The sequence below is a fragment of the Corvus kubaryi genome, unplaced genomic scaffold (genome assembly GCF_017639235.1).
Source record: "Corvus kubaryi isolate FWS band 111438036 unplaced genomic scaffold, C.kubaryi_AGA036_p1.0 37398, whole genome shotgun sequence".
Lineage (NCBI taxonomy): Eukaryota > Metazoa > Chordata > Aves > Passeriformes > Corvidae > Corvus > Corvus kubaryi.
This window is the reverse complement of record NW_024581137.1, coordinates 43,813,257-43,829,396: the sequence shown is the minus strand read 5'-3', so window position 1 is coordinate 43,829,396 and position 16,140 is coordinate 43,813,257. Positions and strand designations below refer to the sequence as shown.

At 45.5% G+C, this 16,140-nt stretch overlaps 1 protein-coding gene across 3 annotated transcripts in view; it reads right to left on the bottom strand.

Annotated features, from left to right (window-relative positions):
• Positions 1-10,997, bottom strand: part of JCAD (junctional cadherin 5 associated) — a 61,325-nt gene extending 50,328 nt beyond the window's left edge. Inside the window, exons 1-2 of one of the 3 annotated variants that reach the window (XM_042042883.1) lie at positions 10,839-10,997; positions 998-1,076 (exon numbers count right to left, since the gene is read on the bottom strand). The gene's annotated coding sequence lies outside the window, so the exon portion shown is untranslated. The remainder of the gene's footprint in view (positions 1-997; positions 1,077-10,838) is intronic. The other 2 variants (XM_042042887.1, XM_042042884.1) reach the window with 2 other exon arrangements.
• Between the last annotated feature and the right edge of the window lie 5,143 nt (positions 10,998-16,140).

The following is a 16,140-nucleotide window of genomic DNA, read 5'->3' as shown; positions in this document are numbered from 1 at the left end:
ATTTATGTCTGCACTGTGCTGTCTTGGCAGCATTTGATTTAGTCCTGGGATGAAACCCCTGCCTTTTTGCAAACATGGACAGCCTCACACATGCCTCTGACATTAAATGATACACACAGTGCAAGGAAACATATATTTTAAGAAAACTGCCCAGATGCCCCAGCAATGAGAGGTGTTGAAGTACCTCAAAAGACTGAGAATTAAAACCTTATGAAAGAAAACGCAGGTCAGGAGGGGCCAGTCAGGTACCAAACAAGTAAATGCTAAACATGCAGTTGAGCCACTGATTCAGCACGAGGTTACCCTCAAGTCCATGTGTTTTCATCTGACAATGGACTTTGTGCCTGGCCTTTGGCAGGGGGTTGTGTGGAGGAGTGCCCTCCTCAGCACCCCAGTGACCCAACAGCAGCAGCCTCCAGCCACCTTCAGCCAGGTGAAGGTTTCCAGCATCGCAGTGGCTGCCACAGTTGGGTTCAATGATCTTTGAGGGTCCCTTCCAACTCAGGATATTCTATGAGTCTATGATTCACATTAGCGAGGTCTGTGCCTGAGGGGATTTTTCAGATGAGGTTTCAAGCACCATGACAATATCCTATGCTGTATTAAACTGCTGGTAAGAGCAGTTTGTCTGTCCCTACCCCCACTGGAAGCAGGCTCAGGCCCAGCTCATGAGTTGCCCTGGCTGTAGCTTGCTGAAAGGGTGGGATAATCCTGCCGAAGCCCTTGGTGAGCTGCCCATTTCCTCTCCTTCTGACTCACTTGCTTCCAAAACAAATTCCTGTTGCAAAAACTCAGGTCCTTTCAACTCCACATTCCTGCATGCTACATAGCCCCTTTGAAAAGGAGGTGAACTGGTACAACTCAGTGAACTTGAAAGGAAAAAGATCCCAAATAATTGTTGGAAATGATTGGAAACAAATATCTCATAAAACAACATGTTTCTGATTGTTTCTGAAACAGATAGCCAGGGTCTGTTTTCATAAGCATGGAGACTTACCACAGGCAGGCAATGGAAGTGTGGGAGTCAATGCCAACACCATTCCCCTTCTCATGGCCAAAGCTCCAGGGATGGCTGCCTGCAAGAAGAGGTGGTTGTGTGAAGGTGCTGCCACCATCCCTTCCACCAACAGTGAGAGAAACCCACCCCTGCAGTCTCTAGCTATGGCCCAAGGAATGAACCCTCAACCTCTTCTGCAGCAGAGACTTTCTGGCATCCACTTCATTTGTTTGGGTTTAAAGAGGAGGACATGGAGAAGGAGGGGGAGGGTCTGACTCCCACAAGTTCAAATTTACAGCTTCAGAAAGATAGTTTCTTTGCAAACCCTTTCCACAGTTTACTTCTTCCTGTTATCTCTACAGAAGGTTGAGCATCTTTAAAACTGCATAAGCTTCCCTTAGGGAGGCTTGTTTTCAGATCTCTTCTCAGCCCCATTTCAAGCAGGGACATCAAAGGCAAGGCAAATATGGTCCCCTGTTAACTTGGATCCACTTGGAGCTGGTCTAGGCAGTTCCAGCTTGCCATGATGTTCACAATCTTTCGAAATATTTACTTGTCTGACCAACAAGAGAGTTATTAAATAAGTTATGATGTCTGCAGTTTTGTGTAAACAATTTATAGTGCTGTGATTGATGCTGGATGCTGTTTGGAGAGAGGCAAGACGGATTGTATATACTGGGATTCAGTCTGGAGAGTTCAGGCTCAGGACTGGGCAGTATTCTACCTAATAAATAACAATAGTTAAACATTGGACTCACACTGCTTCAGTGCTCACAAAGCCACACAAACAGGGTTTGAATTAAACCAATGCCGCTTTGAGCAGACCTTGGCCATGCAAACATCTGAGACCTTTGCAGGAGTGCCTAGTACAGTGGTCACAGTGCCTAGTTCTACTTTTGCCCCATGCCTAGGTTGTCCACAACCCTCCAGCACTCTCTGGGCAGAAGGAAACAGCTGGTTTTGTACGTAGGACAGCCAGAACAGATGCAGAGCATCACACTTCAAGCAGCTTCTCCAAATCTAGGAGGGTGAAAGTTGGGAAGTGAGTATCACCGTGTTCAGGAGGCAGATCCAGTCCTTGCAAGAGTACAGTGAAATAATTGGGCTTGCTTCTTTTGGCACAGCTTCAGGTCATGCTACACGGCTGGCTTCCTCTGTCTTGCATTTTTCAGGGCATTACATCAGGTTCCCAGGGGCTTCCAGCTTCCTGCTGCAGTGCTTTGGGTCACATTGCAAAGTCCCTTTTCTGGGTGAATACCTTTCATTGCAGGTGTGTATGACCATGAGAAAACTGGTGAAAGTGGAGCAATGCAGGAGTGTGATTGCTGTGAGTCAGGGGTGTGTGCAGCCCAGCTGGTGAGACGTGGCTACAGACAAGCACAAGCCCTCATGAGACACCAAAGCAGAAAAGAGAGGGCATGGGCTAATGTCAAACTGAGAGGAAGTCAGAGGCTTTCATTCAGTTCAAACTGGAAACAAGTTGTTTCAGTTCTGAACCATCAAAATGTTTCTTTTCTGGAATTAAGCATCTGGGACATGTCTGAAACAACAGTTTCAGGACCATGCAGTTCCCTAAAATTTTCTGTAATTTGACTTTCTGGCCCGATTGTGGATAAAGTTATGACTCTCAGAAGATCCCCTGAAGTGGAACTGCCAGGCCCAGTGGCTATGCAAGAGCTACCACTGAAAGGCAAAAGTTTGGAAGGAGAAGAAGAAAAACCCCTTTCTAGCTACCAAGCAGATGTTCAGATTGATTGGTACAGGCAAAAAATTTTAAAAACCCCTTTATTCTGGAAATCCTATTTCAGACACATTCACTGTCAAAGGTTGACTCCAGGTGCTCTGAGTAAATAATAGCAGGAAATTAAAAGGAGGTAATTAACCCTAACACTGACACAAGATGTCTGGGTGGATGAGAGCTGGATAAAGGCTCTATGTACCCATGCAGAGAAAAATGTGCTTCCTCTGAACAGAGAAAAGTAATGAAGTATTGATTTGAAATTATTGAACTGATACTTCATCCATGTTGCTGACCATGGCCTTGGCTAATGGAGAGAAAAGTACAAGGAGGTCTTTCCCATTCAGCCTGGAAAAAGGAAAAGGATGTCTGAGGCACATGTTCCACATACTGCATTCACCGTGGGAGGAAAGTAATGCTCAGTGCCCTCCTGGTGTTCAAAACTCTTTCTGCAATCATCTTTAGCTGAGAAAAGGCTGATTGATCTCCCAGCTTCACCACTAGTGTTCACTCTAAAAAGACTGTACCTTTTCATTTGCTCTGTTGAAATCTGCACTCAGAACAAAAAGGATCTCAAGCAAAATGCAGCCTGCCTCTTCCTCCCAAGGGACCATCCAAAGACACACCGCACTTAGCAAAACAAGTGAAGGTTTCGGGGGGACCTAAGGGACAGCAGGCTGATGGCACCACTCTTGGTCTCCTTGGAGATATGTCTTGATGTAATTAACGACAAAGAACTGGGGCAGGAATAAAAATGATTCAGAGAAGCTTTGGTATTTCTCCCCAGTTCAGCTCTATGATTAAACCCACACAGAGCCTTGAATTAAGACATGAGCCTCAATTATAGCTAAGGAGCAGCATAATGAATTATCTTCTTCGCACTTACTTTAGATGGTGAGTAATTCAATTTCCACCCAAATCCATGTTGGCTATGAAGATTTAGCCAATAACTGATTCATCAGGATGCTGGAAGAATGTGGAATTAGAAATGCAGAAGAAGGGCTGTAGCTCTCTCCACCAATATACTGCTGATCTAGTGTAAACTTTTTAACAGATAACATTAATACTACCAACATTTCTGTGTAAGTCCACCTTTAACTAAAATTAAATACAAAAAAATGGCCTGCTAAATGAAGAGTTTAAATCCTCTCTTTTATATACAATATAAAAATATTTTTATTTGGGGTGGGGAATCCTTCTTAGATTTGCAGACTCCAGCCAAATAGTACAGATTATGTTGTGTGTTTTATGTATTTTTAGGATCTTTTGCTCAGAAAATTCCCAGAACGCCAGGTTATGAAGTCATGATTTAAATGCTATTTAAAAATATCAGCAGCCTTAGCTTCCTCCTGCTCCCCAGCAGTTGTGAGGTGCACAGGATTGGCATTACTGTATTTCCAGCCTCAGCTGTGGTGTGTGGGTACCAGTAGGAAGAGACAGCTCTCAGAGCAGTTTTCCTGCATCCGGGGAAGGAGCCTATGTCTGGAAGTTACAGGATTTTTGAGTTATTGGGGCAAGACCAATATGTCTTCTGAAACTCTGCCCTGCGACTCTGGAACAATTTGAGGGCTGGGTCCATAAGTCCTGTGGAGCAGGGGCTGGCTTTCAGAGCTACAGGATCTTCAGCCCTGGCAGAAGGAGGTGCTGGCCCACAGCACTGTGCTCAGGCAGAAAACCAGTTTAATTAAATTTTTAAAATAGTGTTTGGAGTCAATTTTGTACAGCAATTTATAAAGAGCTCAAGGGATGCTATGGTTTAAATAAATATTTAAGGGAGATCCCTCTCAATTTAAACACTGTGAAGTGTAGCATGTGAAAAGCAGCAGTATTTGATTACACATATGCAGGAGACCAAAACAATCCATTATGAGCAAAGGCGTCGGAGGTGGATAACATAATTTTATTTGATTGTGTTTTCCCAAGGTAAGTTATTGACAAGGCAATTCCTGCCTCGTGCCAATGTGCAGCAGGGGTGCAAACCCTGGCAGTCCTAGCCAGTGGATGCACAGTGCAAGAAAGCCACTCTGCAAGTGCCATTGACAGTTTGCCTGATGGCAGTGTAGGGTTTAAGTCCACAGGTGGCTGCTACCCAACATGCAGCAGCAGGACCCTGTGCCGGAGGAGAAGGGGAAAAGGTGGGCATGGCTGGTTGTGCACAACCCACCCCATGTGCTGGCCAGTCTCTGATGAACACACAATTGATGGCAGAAGGCTGCACATGGCAACGTGGGTTTGCTTTACAACCCTTCTTGATTTGTTGAGGGTCAGGGATGGTGACTTGGGTGAGAGTTTATTGTGCACAGTGGCAACAGAGCTGGAGCCACCTCCTGCAGTGGGATACAAGGAGCTGCTGTTCTGCCCTCCAGGAAGACAGTGCCAAGGGCATGAACATCCATCTGGTGGTAGCAGAAAAGAAGAGAAAACAAGAAAAGTTCACTGCTGAGGGGCAGGACATCGAAATAAAATTGAAAACGTACTAAAAGGCCGTAAGCAGTTAAAAGTGCTCAGTGAGTTTGAGGTTGGTAGGAACCTTTGTGTGTTGTAAGTCTCATACATAGACTTGGATTATGGGATTCACAAGGGTGCTATAAATGAATTGATACAAAAAGGACTTGGGTAATACAACACTTGTCTCACTGTCAGAATCCTGAGCTTATGTCTGGGTAGGGGTTTCCCAAATTCACCAGTGCAAAAGGCTGAAATGCTCATCTTCCTCACCCTGTGCTGGCCTCCTTCTTTTGAAAAAGGTAAGGCCATTTTGCCTTATCAGAAATGAGTATTTCTTTCCTGATATGACCGTGTATTCACTCCCCTTCTGCATCTGAGTTGCAACACAATAGAGCACAAAATAAGTCACTTTTCCAAAGTGTCCCTGGAATTGGAGGATTCTGTAAAGGTCACGCAGCCCAAGTGACACGTGTTTCATGGATGCATCTGAAGATGTGGCAGATCCCCTGTATTAAGCAGGACCTGATTTATGTAGGAGAACACTGGTGGTCACTACAAGAGTACTTAGGCCTATGCCTTGAGAGGAGGCAAAATCTGTACACCCATTCATAAGCAAAATTTTTTGATGTTTCACCCTAATCCACATCACTGGACAGCAGAATAACATGAAGACATATTCCTGTTTGAAGTGCAGTTGTAGGAAAGTAGCAACCTTCTCTCAGGTCTGGGATCAATTTGATTCTCTCAATCCATGGGATCTGGAGACCTCAATCTTACTGTACAATTACATTCAGAAACCCAAGATTCCAGCATGGATCAGGACAGAAGACCTGGCCCACACAAGCCATGGAAACATGGGGGTCTGCAAAGTAGGTAAAAACTGATAATTTGGAAAAAAAGAGCATTAATTTCTGAGACAAAACAATTCATGATTCATGACTAATTGGAAACAAATATGTAATAGTATTACACAAAAGCCCCATTTTGTTCATTGAGGAACCACAGAATTAATTGCATGTACTTTAGTTTCCAGCAGAGGCAAAGTCCCAAGGCACAGTGTGGTGATTGTTGAACTAGTCATGTTGTACATACTGGTTTAATTCAGACCAACACTGTAGGAAGAGCATGGAATTCTCTGAGTGAAGTCTGAGCCTCAAGTAGGTCAAACAATTCATCAAGCAGTGAAGGTTTTGGGTTAGCACTCATGAGGCGACCTGACTCTTTCCCTGGGCTGTGTGCAGTGCAAGGAGCTGGCTGGACCAGCTGGAGTGGCAGATGAGAAGGCAGCAGCTCTTTTAGATCTGTGCAAGAAACCTTATGCACAGACCTGACTGCTTCATTCATGATGCTGCTCCCTACGTGTAATCATCTCATCAAAGTTGTAACAGCAACATCCTCCTGGCTTTATTTATTTTGTGACAGCTTCCACAAGGACATCCCCATTAAGCATCTCTGGTCCTTGAACTGCCAGTCTCTACTCCACTCATCCGTACTCACTCAGCATCAGACTTTAGTGATGTCCATAGGAGCAGAAGCCCATAAGTATCCACCACTCCTTTTCCTTTTCTGTTTCAGTTCTCCTGCAAATCCCTGCTTAAAGCTCCTCATTGTGACATCCTTGACTAAGGTGAGGCTGTTAGTGCTCATCAAGCACTGCCTGCAGCACTGGCCAACACTGTCTCACAGCTCCTTAGCACTCCTTCCTCTCTCAGTAGCTGTCTGTAGGCAGCTCTGATCTTCTCACACTCTTCTCACAGCTCCTGTCCTTCTGGTCTTTGTTTCTCCAGTCTCACTGCAGAAACTGGGAGCTGAGTCCTGGTGTGCGCATGGGGCTCCCAGGAGCTGGTGAAGATGATGAAGCTTCACTCCCTGTCTCTGTGGAAGGAGGGGCTGTCCAGGTTGCTCCATAGTCTATAGTCATAAAAGAAGTGAAGTAAGCCACCTTTCCCTGCCACTCCAGTGGGAGTGGGAACAAGCAGACTGCAGCTCCCTACCTTTCAATGTGGAAATCACGTCAAGTGGCACAATGAACACTGAGATTTCACCATCTGTCTCCAATGCTGCACGTGCATTGAGTACAAAAATAGGCTATAAGAATACTGTTACAACTGAAAAATCCATGAGGCAAGAGATGCCAGAATTAGGCCTCCTTTGTGCTATGTGTTATGGTACAATTGTTAATTAGATGAACACACACAGTATTTTGCCAGAGGTTTCAGCTTTATCCCACGGTACTGGATGGACTTTTTTCACTGGAGATGTTACAGAGAATTTTGGGTTTTTCCCTTAGAGTTCAGCATAGTCCTAGGCTTTATTTTCTTCCTGAGTTCTCCTCAAGAAAAATTACTGACTTTCCCAAAACTTGGAATTACAATGACACACCTCCCTAGTGCACCTGGGTTCTTCACAAGTGTCCCTGAGCTCTAGTACCTCTGTCAAGGGTGGTGGTTCTTTAGCCACTTGAATAAAATGGAAACAGAGACAGGCATGTAAGCAAGAGCTTGACTGCACCAGGCACTGGTTTATCAGGGCCTTGGTCACTCATCCCAGCTGTCCCCAGGAGGTGACCAACAGACATGAGGCTGTGCAGGAGTGCTCAGCATCAGGCACACTGGACATGCTCGAGGCAGAGCTCCCACCAACTCCCATCCCAGCAGCAGACATCAGGAGCAGGGTCTTATTGCACATGCAGACAGTGGGGCACCCCACAGTCTGGCTGCAGACTAGGGAGAGCCTCAGCAAGACCTGGCACAGATGACCCTGCAGAGAGAGTGGGACTCAAGCCAATTCTGAGAGGTAGCCCTCACTTTCCCAAAAAGGGACCAAGAGTGGGGCAGCTGAGGTTTCATGTCAGGCTCCGGCATGCCCAGACTCTCCCCATGGCTCACACCTTCACCCACACCTTCCTGACCTGCTCCCAAGCCCCCTGGCTCCTCACTTGTACCATGTACTCCCCATCCCAATCCCATGCAACCCCCAGGCTTTAGCATCCGAGTACCAGACCATTGCTTAGCCCAGCATCCCCTGGGTCCCTGTCTGCCACCAGGTATCAAAGTGTTGCTCCCTGCCTGCCTTTCCATTGGCCATCAACTCTGCCCTGAGCAGCATTACGTGAAGAGCCCATCTTCATCCTGCTCCTCGAGCTGGGATGACTCTTGGACTGCAGAGAGAGGACGGGGTTCCTGCTGTGCTGTGGGGAAGAACAAGGATCTGCAGGAACTTGGTAGCACTGGATGTTTGCACAGGAGCATTGGGGTCAACACTGGGAGCTGCTGGGATTCTGGGCTGAGCTCACTCATGTGGGAAGGAGTCTCAGGAGATTTTGACTGCTCAGCCTTAGCATGTCCCTAAGAAGTTGCTATTTTCTCCCTTCAAAGGCTATCACTAAGCCAAATTGGAGGAGATTTACAAAGTTTAAAAAAAAAAAAAAAAATCACATTCCCAACAGAAAGCTGCCAAATTTCAGATCTCAACTCCAAAGCACAGAGGGATAAGAACAATCCAAAGAAAGGATCACCAGGTTCCCCCCTCCTGTTTCTTCCTTTCTTTTTTTTCCAGTTGGACAACAATTCCTTTTTCCCTATACTCATTCTTGGAATGAACAAAACTGGCTGGACAGTTTTGGCTGAAATTTTCCAGGAAAGAACTTAGCCCAAGGCAGACAATCAAGTTGGAAGAACTCAGTCTAAACTATTCAAGTCTGACAAAGTTATAAGCAACACCGAAGGCGGTCCTATAGCAGGACAGAGATGAGTAACCTTTATCACAGGAGCTGCACGCGATCCCACCTCTGACGCACTCTGTGTTATAATAGCTGATGATGCTGCTCCATTCAGGTGCATCTGATCACGATTCAGATATGTCACCAGGAAAAAAGCTTTAACTCAGTCATCCCACTGAGCCTTCCCACACCCCTTCCTACTTGAACAGCTCTTTCCATCCAACAACTGATCACACAGAAAAACACAGCTCCCTCGCCTCCAATATTTGCGAACTGTGTGTGAGCCTCGGCTTCTTGGATAGAGGCAGCTGATGCTAAAATGGGATTGCTCTCTGAACTAATGTATTTGAAATTAATAAAAGAAATAAAGCAACACACTCCTCTGGCATGTTCCCATGCATATTTTCCATAAAAGTTAATTTTTCCACAAGAACAAGTTGTGAGTTTGTGGGGGTTTTGCACTGAATCTTGATACGGAGCTTAGAATTCTTGGCACTGCTTAGGATGTTAAAATGACATCAGCTCCACTTTCTATATTGGAATTTTATAGTTCCTGCCTGACCGCATTTCTTTGTTTTGCACATATTCTCTCTCCGAGCTGCCTCTCTGCCGCGGTGTGCTCGGAGAATCGGGAAGAGCCGTGTGTTTGTATTCCTTACAGCCCTGCTTGTCCCTCCCTGTGCCGGGCACCCAAGTGATAAAGCTGCATTTCTCTCCCAGGACAAAGCAGCACTGTTGGCTCAAAGGACGAGAGCACCTTTTCCAGTTGAAAGAGGACCTGGTGTGCTAAGCAGGGTCCTCCTCTTTCCTCTGGCTGAGCAGGAGTGGAGTGCATGCTGCCATGGGAGTGACACGGCTGTGGGACAGCAGGGATCAGGGCAGGACAGTGACTGCACACAGGACAATGTGAAACCATCCTGTCTCGCTCAGGGAAGGGAAAAAGAAGTGGAAAGCAGAGAAAGGGGAAAGTGAGCATCTCTGTGCGGGAAACAAGGCTTTCTCCTGCACTGGAAAGGTAGCACCTGGAGCAGCATTTGTTCGTGTTACCCCGATGGACGGGGGTGTAAGTGCCCCCACAACGCAACCACACTGCCCCATGCCTTAGGGCAGGGAGGGGCAGCATTTTTAAAATTAAGCAAAAATGTGAGTAACGGTGTTTCCATACTCCCCAGCAGTGCCACCGTCTGTGTTTGAACACCGTGGTGCAGGAGGACTGATGTGGTACTCGGGATCCCCTGTGAAAAACAGCACGGGGCTGGGAGAGTTAACAGACTGGCACTGGGAGTACAGTTCCATGGGCATTAGCACAGACATCACGCTTGTTTCCTGGATTTCAAATAAAATAAGGATTCAAGGAAAGATGATGCTTTTCTACATGCCCTGTGACTTGGAAAGCAGTAAGAGCAAATAAAGGCAGTTAATTATCTGGCACGACGCATCCAAACATTCCTGAAAGCACGGTTCCGCCGTTACTGTGAGAGTCACGCTGGAGCAGCATTAGCATATACTCTGTAAACAGAGTCAGTGCCATCCTCCAACACAGCCTCAGCCTCCCCAATGGGGTTAGAGCAGCTGGACAAACCCAGGAGGGACTATACCTGACAGCAAAATGCCAGTTTTGCTTTAGTCTGGCTAGATCACAGTAGTACCTGGGTTTGCTATTTCCTACATGCTCAGCTTCTCTCATGTGTGATGGAGAATCACTGCTCCTTTCTTCTCTGTGCAAGATTTATCATTTCATCATTTTACTGTCGTGTGGAAATAGCCAGAAGACCAGACTAACATTTAAAGATTGTGAAGCCATTTGCCAAACACTTCTTGCTCTATAACAGCAACATTTTTACAATTGCATTTGCAACAGCCGTTTTGCAATCATGTTTATAAGCTCCTTTACAAGCACATGCAACCGTATACAGAATGCAGAAAATCTTTACCTTGCTTGCCCAGAGGAGAGAGCCTGGCTTCCTCTCATGGATCAAAAGTAGGATGAAAAACAAACCCGAGAAAAACCCTGGAACAGACTCATCTGCTGAGAGTTGCTTAAATCCCAAGCCTGCTCCTGCTCGCAGCTCTAAGTTTGTGCTCTGAATAGAGGCTGTGTTATTTTAACCACAGGATTTCTAGTCATGGGGGAGGAGAGATGGATTAGGTACGTTTGCAATCTAATGCTTCACATTTACCTCAACTGAAATGAACTACTTTTAGCCTGATGTAAATAAATACAGCTACGATATAGATTTCAAGAGCCCACTAACCAATTATGCTTAAACTAACATGCTAAATAACTGTGGAAAATTCCAGAGGAATAAGATAACATACTTTTGTGTTCTTTCCTAAATAAAAGGCATGTGTGGAATTTCATGCTAGATACTATGACAAGTGAGGGGCAGCAGATGAACTCTACAAGCTAACCTATGCAAGGTGCTGTACCTCATAAAACAGTATTCCTAACACCTGTTAGCATGGATTTCAGCAGGCAGCCCAGAAATTTGCATTTTTGTGGCTTGTAAAAGGTACAGATATGAGGGATTTAAATCTAATATTTCAAAAGAGCAAGTAAAGCTCTCTAAGTTAATAATGCATGATTTTAAAAGGTCACAGGGTCTGTAGTTCTGTGAGAGCACAGACATTAACCCACTGAACTAGTGCCACCTCCAACAGGGATGTAAGCTGGATATCCCCCTGCAGCTCATGGATTATTACAGAGAGTCTTAAATGCAGGCAAAGTATTGTGCCTAGGACAATTGTTTGTGATTTTGTTGTTTAACCCAACTCAAACTCTGCCTTCCCTTCCTGGTTTATGGTACTTTGATGTCACATCTGATGCAGTTGCAAAGAACAACTATGGTCCAGGCTTCTATGGCCACTGCCCAGGCTTCCATGGTCACCTCACAGCTGATGGAAAAGAGATTTCCTCACTTTCTAAGATGTATGATTTGTAAATAAAACACATTCTTAAACTTTGGGATGAACTGAGAAAAAGTATTTGAATGCAGAGCACTAGAGGCTACTGGACAAATTGCAATTTGCCTTTGACAGCAGAGGCTTCAGGAACACAAGTTTAATTCCATTTTGGATAAAACCTGGCTCTATAAATAACATTATCTTACAGTTACATAACTCTCTTCATCCCAAAGCAGTGCCGGGTGCTTTGCAGATGTAATCATCCTTTCTGAAAAATGCGGGCAGCCCTCCCGGCCTGGCCTGGAGGATGGGGGCCCGTGCTGTGCAGGAGGAAGGCAGCAGAGCATCCAGCAGCAGCATGGCTGGCTCCTGTCCCTCAGCAGGAGCAGGGGCATCACAGCCAGCGCCCGGCTCGTGGGGGGCTGGCCAGGAGCGTGGGGACTCAGCTTGGTGGCTCACCCAGGCACGGCTGAGAGAGCTCGCTCTGATGTACGGGTCTGGTGTCTTTAACAACCTGCAGCGGTTCAGAGCCTGTCACCCACTTCAGCCTGCAGCTTCCCCAGGTGGACTGGAGCATCTCCAGAGATGCCAGCCTGCTTCCCAGAGCTTAGACTGAGCTCTCTGAGCTTCCCCTGATGCATGGCTCACCCTGGCTCCCCTGACCTTGGGGTTTCGTGGGGAAAATTGGTAACCTGTTGCGGTTTAGCCCCAACCAACAATTAAATACTAAGCAGCTACTCCCTCCCTCGCCCCAGCCTCCCCAGTGGGATGGGGAGAAGAATCAGTAAAGGGCAAAATCTGTTGTTGGGGTAAGGCCAGTCTAATAATTGAAATAAATTTTTCTTTCAAAAAATAGTAATAATAGGAAAAATGCACAATACAATTGCTTACCACCTGCTGGGGATTGACCCCTGCCAGCCAACTCTGTGAAGTTTATATACTGAGCATGACATCCTATGATAGGAAACATCCCTTTGGTTAGTTCGGGTCAGCTGTCCCAGCTATGGTTCCTCCCAGCTTCTCGTGCAGGAGAAACTGAAAAGCCCTTGACTTAGTGCAAGCACTGCTCAGCAACTACTCTAACATCAGTGTGATATCAACATTATTCTCATACTAAATCCAAAAGACCACACTGTACCCTCAATTAGGAAGAGAATTAACTCTATCCCAGCTGAAATCAGGACGGATCCCAAGCATCTGTGCCACAGGCAGAGATGTGTACCTGAGCTAGACACAAAATGTCCCCAAACCTCCCATCAGCTAACTTCTGGATCATGAACCAACTTCTCCATCCACCACTCGAGCAGCTCACTCCACCCAAGCTGGCTTTCCAGCTAGCTGTAATTGTCATAACATCAACTCCACTGATATTTTCCAGCTACAGGCTCTACCTCACCCTTGCATGGGACCCCACAAGGAAAGCAGGCATGAGAAATGCTCACAGGGCAGAGACAGGAAGCTCCAGCTGGAAGAGCCCAGGTCTCTGTTTGCAGATACTGGTACGCCAGGGACCAGACTGCTGCACCAACACAGCAATCTGCCAGCAAGGACTTCTCTTGTGGTCCCTGTTGCGCCTGGATGGGGGATTTTGTGTGTACAAAGGAAGTTTCTGTGCTGCAGATGGGTATATTTTTCATTTTTACTTAGCTGGTTCAATAGGAAACAGCAGGAGGAAGAGATGCCAGCAGACTTTGCTCTGCAGGTTGACCTGAAAAGAGTCCATTTTTCCAGAGAAACTAAAACCAAAAAAGTAGGATGAGGGAAAGCAAAAATAATTTTGAATTAAGTGAAAGCTTTTGATCTTACTGCATGGTTTGGTTTTTCTAGCTTATCTCTTAGGTCAGCCTGTGCTCAATTTACGAAGAAACAGCACTTTAAAAACAAACATAGAGGAAATGTAAAGTTTTATTTCTGAAACGTCAAGGCAAAACATTTCAGCGTTCCACATAACTCCTGTTTCTTTGGGATGCGGACGAAAGTACTAACAGAGGGCTGGGGTTAGTGTTCGTTTCCTTTGTTGTCCTAGACAAGCCAACAAGTTAAACACAAATTCACCACCAGTTCCTTCAAGTTCGTATTATTTTGCAAAAAAAAGAAATTAATTCTGAAACCTTTGCCAGAGTTAGGCTCTGACACAGCATCCAGCATTTGGAAGGCAAACACCTGCCTGTTGGTGAAGTTTTTTATTTTTCTCCTGTGCCTTGAGGCGGCTCAGACCTGCTCCCTGCCTGATGTATCCTGCTGCAGTACAAACCATGAACAGGCTGCCTCCAAAACAAAGGCATTCCGCAGTTCCCTTTCTCTCTTCATTATGGTTCTGAGCTGGAATGGCTGTTTCCCAAGTGCAAACAGCAACAAATCATTCCTGGCCTGTGAGAGGAGTATTCCCTTTCAGCAGCCTCGTGCAGTGCTGGATATTTCTGCACTATAATCACACTGGCTGAGGTCTGGAAGCTGTGGTGCTCACCTGCCTCCCATTAAAGCCTGCAGAATAAAACACAGACCGCGCTAGAACTATTTAGGGATTCAATTTTGCATTTCAGTCAGCATTTCTATGAATTGAGCAACAAACGAAAGGAAATGCAAAGCACAATGAACTGCAAAATGAAATAAAATTTTGCAGCATCAAGAACTCCTACAATGGCCACTCCTGAGATAATGGGATGAAGAAGTCATAATAGACATTGTCTATGGAAATTACATGTTAAAGGAACTTGAATAGCTGCTCATCTATTTTGCATGTTTTCAAGAAGTTTCCATTTCTTTTGAATTGAGGAACTGCTTCTAGAAGTGATACTGCCAATCCACACTGTTAAAAGATCTTCCATTAGGATTCACACAAAACTTCATGTTTGATCTAGAAAACATAAGCTTTTGGGAAAAGGAGTCCATTGGGAATGGTAACAGACCACATTTTCACTCTTCTGCTCTACAGTTTTGACATCTCTACTTACTTCTGTTGTAAAAGAAAACAAATGTTTTCTTTATCAAAGTACTCCATGAAATGATGCCCTGAACCAGTCCCTCACAATATCAAGCACAATAAGACACACAACTTTGATAGTTGTCAAAACTAAAAAAAAAAAAAAAACAGGGGGAAAAAGTGAATTTAAGTTCATGGATCTGAATTATTTTCTTTCTAGATTGCAATGCTTGCTTCTGTTCTGTTTATTTCTAAAATTACACCAGTCATTACCATCAGTGAACATAAAACACCAAATGACGTGACAAGCTAAAATTGAACAAATTTACAGCTAATTGCAGATTAATCTAGCAATTCCACCAAAGAGCTTCCTCTTAAATGAAGTGTGTGCACCTCTGCTACAAACCCAAGGGAAAAAAGGTGGGTGCTCTGTTTGGGGGTTCCAGGCCCTGTTGGCTGGCACTGGAGGGGCTCTGGCAGCCATTTACCCTATGTAGGTATTGCTCCCCCTTTCCAAACCCAGCAGGTCTTACCCCTAGCATGAGGAAGTTGCACCCAACCCATCAAGAAGAATCTCCCAGTGTTAGTATGTGAGTATTGGACAAACCCTGAAGTATATCATAAACTACCTGTAATGGTGCAGGCTTTGCTCACCCTGTGGTGCTGGGTCACAGGGAACTGCAGGACACTGCAGAGGAGAAAAGGATTAAATGACTCCCAGACTGACCTGCCACTGACCATGGGCAAACCCATCAGGGACAAGGGGTAACATTATTTAAGAAGGGGAAAAACTGCCTGGAATAACAGCAGAGGAGTGAGGAGTGAGAGAGTATATGAGAAGAACAACTCTGCAGACACCAAGGGCAGTGAAGAAGGAGGGGGAGAAGGTGCTGCAGGTACTGGGGCAGATTCTCCTGCAGCCTGGGGTGCAGACCATGGTGAAGCAGCTGTGCCCCTAAAGCCCATGGAGAACCCCACACTGGAGTCCAGCTGCAAAATGTCAGGATGAAGTCCCTGGTTTAACTGGTGCATTCAATGAGGTGGAAGAAAATAACAGAGGTCCTTGTTCAGATGGAGGTGTCAGGGCACATTGTGGAGAAAATGGAGAAAACATAGGCTGAGAGGAAAGGAACATAGGGTTTTGTATCAGAGGTCCAGAAAACAGAGGCTAATGAGGAAAACAGCAGAGCTCTTTCCTAAACTTAAGAAAATATTGGTATTCAGACAAAGGCATGACAGTTCTTGTTAGGTAATAATAACAGTGGTTTTCTTGTTTCTCTCACACCCCTGATTGCAGGAGCCCAGGGACCTCTGTACCACTGACCGCAAAATGAGACATGTTAGCGGAAGGTGCCATCACACAACCAATGTCTGGTGGTCATCTTGGTTTTTCACTCTATGCCATGAAA